This window comes from Ascaphus truei, chromosome 12, assembly GCF_040206685.1.
Source record: "Ascaphus truei isolate aAscTru1 chromosome 12, aAscTru1.hap1, whole genome shotgun sequence".
NCBI lineage: Eukaryota > Metazoa > Chordata > Amphibia > Anura > Ascaphidae > Ascaphus > Ascaphus truei.
Window position 1 is genome coordinate 40580846 of NC_134494.1, and position 10099 is coordinate 40590944.

Consider the following 10099-nt stretch of genomic DNA (forward strand, 5'->3'; position numbering starts at 1 on the left):
ACCTCGGAGGTTCAGCCAATGAGGGCAAACCTGCCGGGTGACGTCACGGCTGCGCCCCCATCACCCCCCGTCATGCCCGGGGGACTCGGCTGCACACGCCGCCAGCCTCGCAGGCAACAGGCCAAGGCTGAGTCCACGCTGCCACTGAGCGCGCTTGGTGCTTGGCGCGCTTGACCCTTCAGCAACCAATCAGCGTTAGTCAATGCACACAGCACACAGCCACACACACACACACACACATAGAAATAGCCCCGATCCAGCCAATGACACGCCCCGGGCCACGCCCCACCCGCTCGCAAAATTATGCAGGACAGCATGCGCTCATGCTTGGAGAGTTGGTGCCGTGACCGCTCTGAAGCATGAGCGCGCTCAGCGGCAGCATGGCCGCAGCCTAAGGCCAGGTCCCCGATGGTGACGGCAGCGCACGTGGCGGCGTGCACGCCGCACACCACTCACCTCGGTAGTGGCAGGCCCCAGTGCCTCCTTCCGTGTCGGCTCACGAGGCGCTGTGGCGCGTCAGCCAGCAGGGGATACAATAAGACTGTGTTCCCGTGCAGCTACGCTGTCACATGGTGCGCCGGGAGCCATTAGGAGGGCAGATCTCTTTGCCCAATGGGACCGCAGAATATGCTGATCGTGTGAATAAATGTATTTGTATCTGCAAAGTGCATTGTACAGTAAATGCATGCTACCTGCTCCCCTGACAATCTACTGTTGGTGCAAATTGCTGCTAATATACCCTTTGTCAAGATACAAGCAGCAGCGAGCCTACCTATAAGAGCTAACGACATACACCTCTCGATTGTGAGAGTGTGGAGGCTAACTACTGTACTTTAATTAACAAACTTAGGCTTCGGCCCCAGTGCCTACGCTGCACGCGCGCCTGCGAGGCTGGCGGCGCGTGCAGCCCAGTCCCCCGGTCTGCAGTGAGCTGCAGGGGGAAAGAGGAGGGGGGCATGACGGGGGAGTGATGGGGGCGTGGCCATGATGTCACCCGGCAGGTTTGCCCTCATTGGCTGAACCGCCAGGAGGCGTGGCCTAGTGCTCAGTCGCGAGTCCTGATCTAAACTCGCAGCGGGCCCGGCCCCATTGTGGGGCGGCTCTTGTCCCTGCAGCGTCCGCCACAGCGGGCGCTGCAGTAGCCAGCGGGGACCTGGCCTAAGTGCTAAAGGGATATGTGGCATCACACAGTAGGTGTAGTTCCACAGTAGCTGGTGCGTTGATGAATATGGATCGAGGTGACGTCAGTGGTCAAACGCTGTGTGGGAAGTCACCCATCCCGCGTGAATCAGAAGAACTCGTCGGTCCTCTGCTGGGGCTGCTTCCTGTTTTTCTGTTACAGCCGTCTGGAAACAGCAGCCGCTCTCCTTGGAGTTCCTTCTCACTCTGACCCGGTGTGTCTCCTTCACCTTCTCTCCTGGATTCAGGGACACACCGGGTCAGAATGAGAAGGAACTCCAATGAGAGCGGTTGCTGTTTCCAGATGGCCGTAACAGGAAGCAGCTCAAGCAGAGGACCGACGAGTTCTTCTGATCCACACGGGACGGATGACAACACACACACAGCGTTTGACCACTGACGTCACCTCGATCCATATTCATCTACACAACCAGCCTTTTGAGAGTGATATGCTCTTTGCACTCGCATTTATGTGAGTATAATGTTTGAAGATTAAAAGTCCAGATATTTTATCCTGCTATCAACCTTGCTACACTATGTACTTTCCATTTTGTTTTGTTTTTTGCATATCTCACATCCCGCTCCCTCATCCTGTTCTACAATCATCTGTGAGAAAATAAGAAGAATGTTTTTTTCTGTTGGAGGTTGAGTGGGAAGCTTAGTACTGTACATGTATTGTATTATATTCTATCACGTTTATTTTTTAATTTAGTGCACTTTTTACTAACCACCACTAGATATCAGTGTTGGTCCATAATCGATTGGTTTATATGCACATTTGTGTTTATAAATTTGATGCACTGTTTAACTCCTGTTGTTTTTTACCAGTCAGCTCACTCCATGAGGTCCACGCTCTAACCTCAGAGGTCGGTAAATTGAAGGATGCCATGAAAAGATCCTGATTACTTTAGAGACTATAAAAAGAGATCATACAAGTCTGAAAGAGGAATTTTAAGATTTGAATGACCAGGTCAGTGAAAGGAAGGAAAAGCTTAACGAGCTAAGAAAAATTAAGATACAACTTGAACAAGAAAAGTTAGAAGTGCAAGAAGCAGTGGAGCAACGCTCACAAGCAGAGCACATACTGCAGAGCCATCTGCAAGGTCTGCGTACGCAACTACAGGAGGCAAAGGAGAAACAGGTGGATGCCAAGGAGACGCAGCGAACTCTGCAGGAAGAAAATCTGCCGGCTGCTAACGAACTACAAGTGCTGCAGGAACGTCTGAGAATGCAGTGTGTCCCCGCAGAGCAGCATGAGAAACTGAAGCAAGAGCTAGAGGAGCAGAGATGATGCTCCGTCCCCAACAGTCGGTACGCCCAAGAGAAAGAAATCGGGAAAAGACAACCAGCTACAACCCTAGTGAAGAAATCTGCAGAGCTCCAAAATATAATGAAGGATGCAGTGATGCAAACTCAGAGCCAGCACAAGGAAGAGATTGAGGCTCTGAGAGGAGAACTGCGAGATGTACTCAAGAAACAGAATTCTCTTGCTGGTGAACTAAACTTGTTGAAAAGGGAGAAAAGCAGAATAATTCAGAAATACTGCAAAGCTCTTATCCAAGAAAGGAGGGAGAGAGAAAGTTATCTGCGCAAACGCCGCGCAACTATCGTCATCCAGGCTGTCTACAGAGGGATGAAAACTCGTCAGCTCAATCATAGGAAAAAAGGAGCCTGCGTTCCTCAGTCAGTGTGGAGGATGCAACGACAAAGGAAGAAGTATGAACATTTGAAGCAATGTGTGAGTGCACTCCAATCATTCTACCGTGCCCGCATGGTACGAAACAGGTTCCTTACAATGAAAGAAGACGCTATATTCTGTTAGGAGGCTGTGTGGTATACAGGGATGGGGGGAGGAGAAGGGGTGAACCCTGCTCAGCTAGTAATTATGGGAAGAGAAGCTAACAGTGGTGCTATCTGGGATAGAGGGGTACATGAATTAAGGAAAGAAGAGATCCCTACTGATGCACTCACTAGATCAAAAATAATAAAGTTTTAATAAACACATAGAAAACAGAAAAAATCAGCTATTTAAAACCTAAAATAGCGCACGTACTATCAAACAACAGTGAGTAAATTCTCACTACAGGCAGAGAAAAACTGTAAGACCTATTGCATAACAGGTAAGTATATTACAGTGTATTGCTCCAAGGTATAAGGTGGGGTAAATCCCCAACGAATAGAAGGGGTCTTGGTCTGGCAGTGGGTAGGGAAATGTAGAATCACTGCATAAGTCACTACTGAGTCAAAATAAGCTGCTTGCCAGAACGTGTCCTCCTCAGATGGGGAGATACAAAGTATACGCTAATTGACAGGTGCAAGTGACTTCAGTAGTGCTGGTAAATACTGCCGAGATAGATACACTCTTGTATCAAAATGTTACCTCGCAGGGCTGTAACCCACAATAAGGCCTTGCCCCCAATACATTTTTTATAATATACATTTTTTAAGAATCCCAATACATTTTTTATAATATAGTTTAGAGCAGGGGGGCGCAAACTTTTTTCCCTGCGCCCCCCTGACAGCTGTCCCCTCACTCCCGCGCCCCCCCCCAACCACAACTTACCCGCGCTCCGGCGTAATGACGTCACGTTGCCATAGCAACGTGACGTCACATGACCTCGCAGCATCATTTTGACGCCGCGTTGCCATGGCGCCGCAGGGAGGAAGCCGCCGGAGCCACGGTAAGTTAGGTTTACAGAGGCCCTGCAGCTCCCCCGGCACTTAATTTAAGTGCCTTCGGGAAGCGCGCGCGGCCTCTGTAAACCCCGCGCCCCCCGTCGGCAGTGTCGCGCCCCCCCTGGGGGTCGCGCCCCACAGTTTGCGCACCGCTGGTTTAGAGAACCCGTCAGGGCATGGAGCTTTAGCGGGTTTAAGATTTACAACCTCTACTAGCTCTTCAACTGTAAAATCTTTTTGCAGAGACTCTCAATCCAAACCACTCAGCCTTGGCAATGCCGAGTCCACCAGAAAATTTCCGTTATGTCTCACCTTCTCCCCGTTATACAGCTTTTCATAGTATGTTTTAAACACCTCCACTATGAGTTTGGGGTTAGATGTCACTTCCCCCTTGTGGGTCCTGATGGTGTGGATATTATAATTTGGTTGCCTATTACGGATTGTTTAGCTAGCATGGTATCTGGCTAGTTTGCTTTTTCAAAAAATTTCCTCTTTAACCAACTCAACATTTTCTCAGCCTGGGAGGTGAGGAGCAAGTTAAGTTCGATTCTTGTATCGTTTATCTCCTGCAGGGTGTCCTCTCTGCCATTTCTGCTATGTAGAGTAGAGAGCTCGGGAAGCCTCATTTTTAACTGGTTTACTTTTGCGTCTCTCCTGCCGAACGCTATACAGTTAGGTCCGGAAATAATTGGACACTGATACAAGTTTTGTTATTTCGGCTGTGTTCCAAAATAAATTAAAATTACAGTTAAATAATGAATATGGGCTTAAAGTGCAGTCTATCAGCTTTAATTTGAGGGTATTCACATCCAAATTGGAGAAAGGGTTTAGTAATTACATCTCTTTAATATGTAGCCCCCTCTTTTTCAAGGGACCAAAAGTAATTGGACAATTGACTCAAAAGCTGTTTCATGGACAGGTGTGAGCTATTCCTTCGTTATTTCATCATCAATTAAGCAGGTAAAAGGTCTGGAGTTGATTCCAGGTGTGGCATTCACATTTGGAAGCTGTTGCTGTGAACCCACAACATGCAGTCAAAGGAGCTCTCAATGCAAGTGAAACAAGGCATCCTGAGGCTGCAAAAAAAAAAAGAAAATCCATCAGAGAGATAGCAGGAACATTAGGAATGGCCAAATCAACAGTTTGATACATTCTGAGAAAAAAAGAACGCACTGGTGAGCTCTGCAACACAAAAACGCCTGGACGTCCACGGAAGACAACAGTGGTGGATGATCATAGGATCCTTTCCATGGTAAAGAAAAACCCCTTCACAACATCCAGCCAAGTGAAGGACACTCTCCAGGAGGTAGGCTTATCATTATCCAAGTCTACCATAAAGAGAAGACTTCACGAGAGCAAATACAGAGGGTTCACCACAAGGTGCAAACCATTCATAAGCCTCAAGAATAGAAAGGCCAGGTTAGACTTTGCCAAACAATATCTAAAAAAGCCAGCCCAATTCTGGAACAGCATTCTTTGGACAGATGAAACTAAGATCAACCTGTACCAGAATGATGGGAAGAAAAAAGTATGGAGAAGGCTTGGAACGGCTCATGATCCGAAGCATACCACATCATCTGTAAAACACGGTTAGGCGGTGTGATGGCATGGGCATGCATGGCTTACAATGGCACTGGGTCACTAGTGTTTATTGATCATGTGATCATGTGATCATGTGACAGAAGCAGCCGGATGAATTCTGAAGTGTATAGGGATATATTATCTGCTCAGATTCAGCCAAATTCAGCGAAGTTGATTGGACGGCGCTTCACTTTACAGATGGACAATGACCCAAAACATACTGCGAAAGCAACCCACGAGTTTTTTAAGGCAAAGAAGTGGAATATTCTGCAATGGCCGAGTCAATCACCTGATCTCAACCCGATCGAGCATGCATTTCACTTGCTGAAGACAAAACATAAGGCAGAAAGACCCACGAACAAACAACAGCTGCAGTAAAGGCCTGGCAAAGCATCAAAAAGGAGGAAACCCAGCGTTTGCTGATGTCCATACATTCCAGACAAGGATTCTCAACAAAGTATTAAAAATGAACATTTTATTTATGATTGTGTTAATTTGTCCAATTACATTTGAGCCCCTGAAATAAGGGGACTGTGTATGAAAATGGTTGCAATTCCTAAACGTTTCATACAATATTTTTGTTCAACCCCTTGAATTAAAGCTGAAAGTCTGCACATCTATTGCATCTTGGTTGTTTCATTTCAAATCCATTGTGGTGGCGTATAGAGCCAAAATTATGAAAATTGTGACAGTGTCCAATTATTTCCGGACCTAACTGTATATACTATACAATACTATACTAGACAAAGGACAGTTAATAGCAACCAACATATATATGTTTATTCCTAAACATAGGATAAATTGGATGGCCTGGCCCCATGAACTAGGCATGCAATTAGTATGTTTCTACTTTTTATTAGTCACAACCAGGGTTGCCAGGTGTTCGGTTTTGAACCAGACAGCCCGGTATTTTGCCCCTGTGTCCGGTATAAAATGAAAGGTTATACCAGACATGTATGTGTCCAGTATTACCTCTCTCCGAAAGCAGGGTGGATGCGGGGGGCCGACGGCTGCAGAGAGGAGGGCGGGCAGTGGGTGCAGGGGGGGCGGTGGCTGCGGAGGGGGGACAGTGGATGTGGAGGGGGAGACAGTGAATGCGGAGGGGGGCCGGCGGCCGGTCAGAGCAGTTGCCACCATGCCGGCTCTCTCCCACTGCAGGCTTCTCTCTCCCCGTCTGTCCCACGCCGAGGTATCAGACGCGCGCCGGGTCCTCTGACGTCAGCGCCAGAAGTCAGCTGGGCTTCCGGTGCGCCCTGGTGTGAGAGGGAGGCCCGGCGCACGTCAGCCTCAGACACCTTATATGTATTGGGAAGGTGGGGGTATATTTTATATATATTCGGGGGGCATGCGGGTATGTTTTATATGTATTCGGGGGGCGTGGGGGAATGTTTTATATGGTTTTCGGGGGGTGTGGGGGTTGCATCTTTTACCATTGTGTCCAGTTTTTTTGGACAAGCCACCTGGCAACCCTAGTCACAACCTGCTTCATATTATTGTATTAATCTTTATGTTTATATAGCCTAGCCCTCCGGCCGCTATCCTTCTTTTGGGCCCTCACAGTATAAGTCCTGCTAGGTACAGGCTCTGTGAGGGATAAACCCTTTCAATAAGCCTGGATGCAGCCTGGATGCATTGTTACGGTATCCAGGGGCGGGCCTAACAACAACCTGAGAGTGTCATCCCTGGGAGGATACTGGCTGGGTCACATGCCCATGATGTGATGCCTGTCAGTATCGAACCTGCCCTGTTATGGGGCAGGGTTACAATCCCATCCCCTGGGTATATACTGACACTCTCCCAGAAGTCAGGGCTCTCTTCCCTCCCCCTGTGGAGTGGGTAACATCATACCCTTTATTCCCTACGGAGGTAAAGGAGGGGCTCATGAGGAGCATACATGGGCCTAAAGCCTTGGAGGTTCCCTTCAGGGAGAGGGAATGCTGTGACTTGCTGTGAAAGGACAATAAACATCAGTTAAACCTCTATCTGTGTGGATAACTGCCTGGTTCACAAAAGGAGTGTCAGCAACGGACTTTCCTGGCCACCCCAGGATCCTCACTGGCTGGAGGCACTGTAACCTGAGGGATTAACACTGAAAACCTGTCCTGATGTCTCCCCATACCACCACAGAGTATCTCAAGACGTCCTGTTCCAGCCTCACAGGTATGCGCCTATAGCGATGGCTGGTCCAGCTATCTCTCTACCTTCCCTGTCATGTAAGTTCTAGTAAGACACAGACAGTGACAGGCTGTCCTATGGGGTTTTCCTCCTCCATACTGACTTCCTGAGTGACAGGAGTGATGGTGCATATATTGGGCCCTCCCTCTTTGAACTACAGGAAGGAAGTGCCTAAATTATAGTATGAAGTTCAGCCCTTAGGGGTGGGTCCTTCAGTTTGTGATTGGGGTTCGAGACTATCCCTTCATGGGGTAGGAGCTCTGAGCTCTCCTCCCGGCTGGGAGTGAGATGTGCTCAGTCCCTCTTGGGCTGAGGCACTAACCTAATCCAGAGAGGCCTCACCATTACCCGCAGGCCAGTACCATCCAGAAGCCAGGGATTACCTTATCAACTGGAGCATAAGCTGTACCAACACCAGCAGTGGCTGCTGTAATAAAGACTATACTTCTGGCTCCGCAGCAGTCTTTGTGGAGGGAGGTATTAGGAGTAAGGATTGTCATAGCGGGGACCCCCTTCAGCCTTGCTGAAGCCCCCTATGTCTGGAGGCGCTGACACCAAGAAGAAAGAACCAGAGGAATCCCCAAAAGCCTTCCTGTCTTCCCCACACCATCGCGGGTACCTCAGCTCTCCTGTACCTCACAGATAACCAGCACTACACCTAGCAATAGCCATGACAAGATCTCCCAGGGGGGGGAGGTTAATGTGCTACACATCGCACCAGCAACACCAGGTAGCCGCACGATCTCACTTAGGGTGGGGAAAAGGTGCAACAGATGGAGCAGTGGCAGATTTCCAATTAGGCCCGGTCTTATGGCGGCAAAATTGGGGAGTGGCAAAAATGTCCACCCCATATACTTTTGCCACGCTCTCGGGCCTTTTTAGAAGTCACTTACATGCGTCAGGCGCCAACCTTGCTGTCTACTTTCTGCCGCCCTCCTCCTTCCGATTCGCAGTCAAATGACGCCGCGGACATCACCAACGTGGCGTCTTGTTGCAACGGCAAATTACGTTGCGTTACCATGGCACCGAGACGTCATGTGACATCACTTTGGTGATGTCCGCAGCATCAAATGACGCTGCGAATCGAGAGGAAGGCTGAAGAAAGGAGGCGGCCAGCATATGTAAGTGCCTAGGGGGGGCGGATTTCCAAATCCGTAAAAGTTTTGCCATATTCTTTAGTTTTTTGTTTTTTTTAAAGAAAACATTTTAGTGCAAACATATATCTCAGTTCTGTTCCCAGCCTGTTGGTTTTACTTGCTGTCATATTGATATATCTCCATACGCTTCCAGACATAGGAACCGCTGGGAAGAAGACGCAATAAATAACACAGAAAATGTACTTTATGCAAAGCAATAAAAAAAAAATGTGTATTTATGTTTTTATTTGTACATACTTATATATATGTAGCCCCGGTCCCCTCTGGCTACCAGAGACCCCCTCCTTTGCCTCAGCGCGGTCGCGGGTGCCGCCGGACCCAGCGACGGACCCGCCGGCTGTTTCCAAAGGTGGGGGCCAGAGCAGGGAGCGTTTTGAGTCTCGGGAGGCTCGGCGGCGCACCTGGCTAGCGGGGGCCGCCATGATGGTTTGCACGCGGGGGCACAGTAATCGCGCATGTGAAGTGCGGGAGTTGCGGCGGCCATTCCAAAGTCGCGCATGCGCAGTGCAATTGCGCACACGGCCCCAATGTTACAGCAGCATCCACGGGACTACAACTCCCATGAGGCCTAGGGGGGAAAGCCCCAGGTGACCCAGAACAGCCAATAGGGCTCAAGGATTCTCGGCAGTTGCTTTTAGATACAGTTGGCAGTTGGAGCAGGGAGCTAGTGAGTGAGGGTGCAGGGGAGCAGTAGCCCCTTGCACTAGGCCAGATAACCCCCAAAGGCCCCAGATAACGATTACCCTTGCCCCAGTTTGTTGGTTGCTTCAGGGACAGGCCTTAGAGAAGCAGATCTGCCCCTTTAGCTATTTGGTTAAGTAAAGATATACACTGTGGCGCGCAGCCTGATTTCTGGGTCTGGGCTCAGACCCTTCTATATATACAGTCTATCTTACCAGAGACTAATATATATATATATATATATATATAGACTATCTTCACGGAGGCCACACTAAGCAGCGACTGTGGCCTGCCGGCTGCAGACGGATCCCTTTCAAGGTACAGACGTTGCTGAGCCGCGGTGATATTATCCACGTGTGCATTATTCTGTGTGGTACAGGTACCGAAGTTATTAGTATTAGCAATAGTAAACAGTTATTAGCATACACTGTGTGCGTGTTTTATTATTGTGGTTCCTGTAAGAGGACCATCCCACTAAGGTGGGAGCCCATACAGGTGGAGGCGCTGTGTTCAACGAATGATCATGTAACCCCAGGCTCCCAGTGGCGGAGGTTCAGGCCTTCTGTGAGCCTATCAGGTAACGCACCACACCCGGTAACACAATTGTATTTCCCCACATGGTCCCCATTGCGATAGGGGGGGGGGGGGCA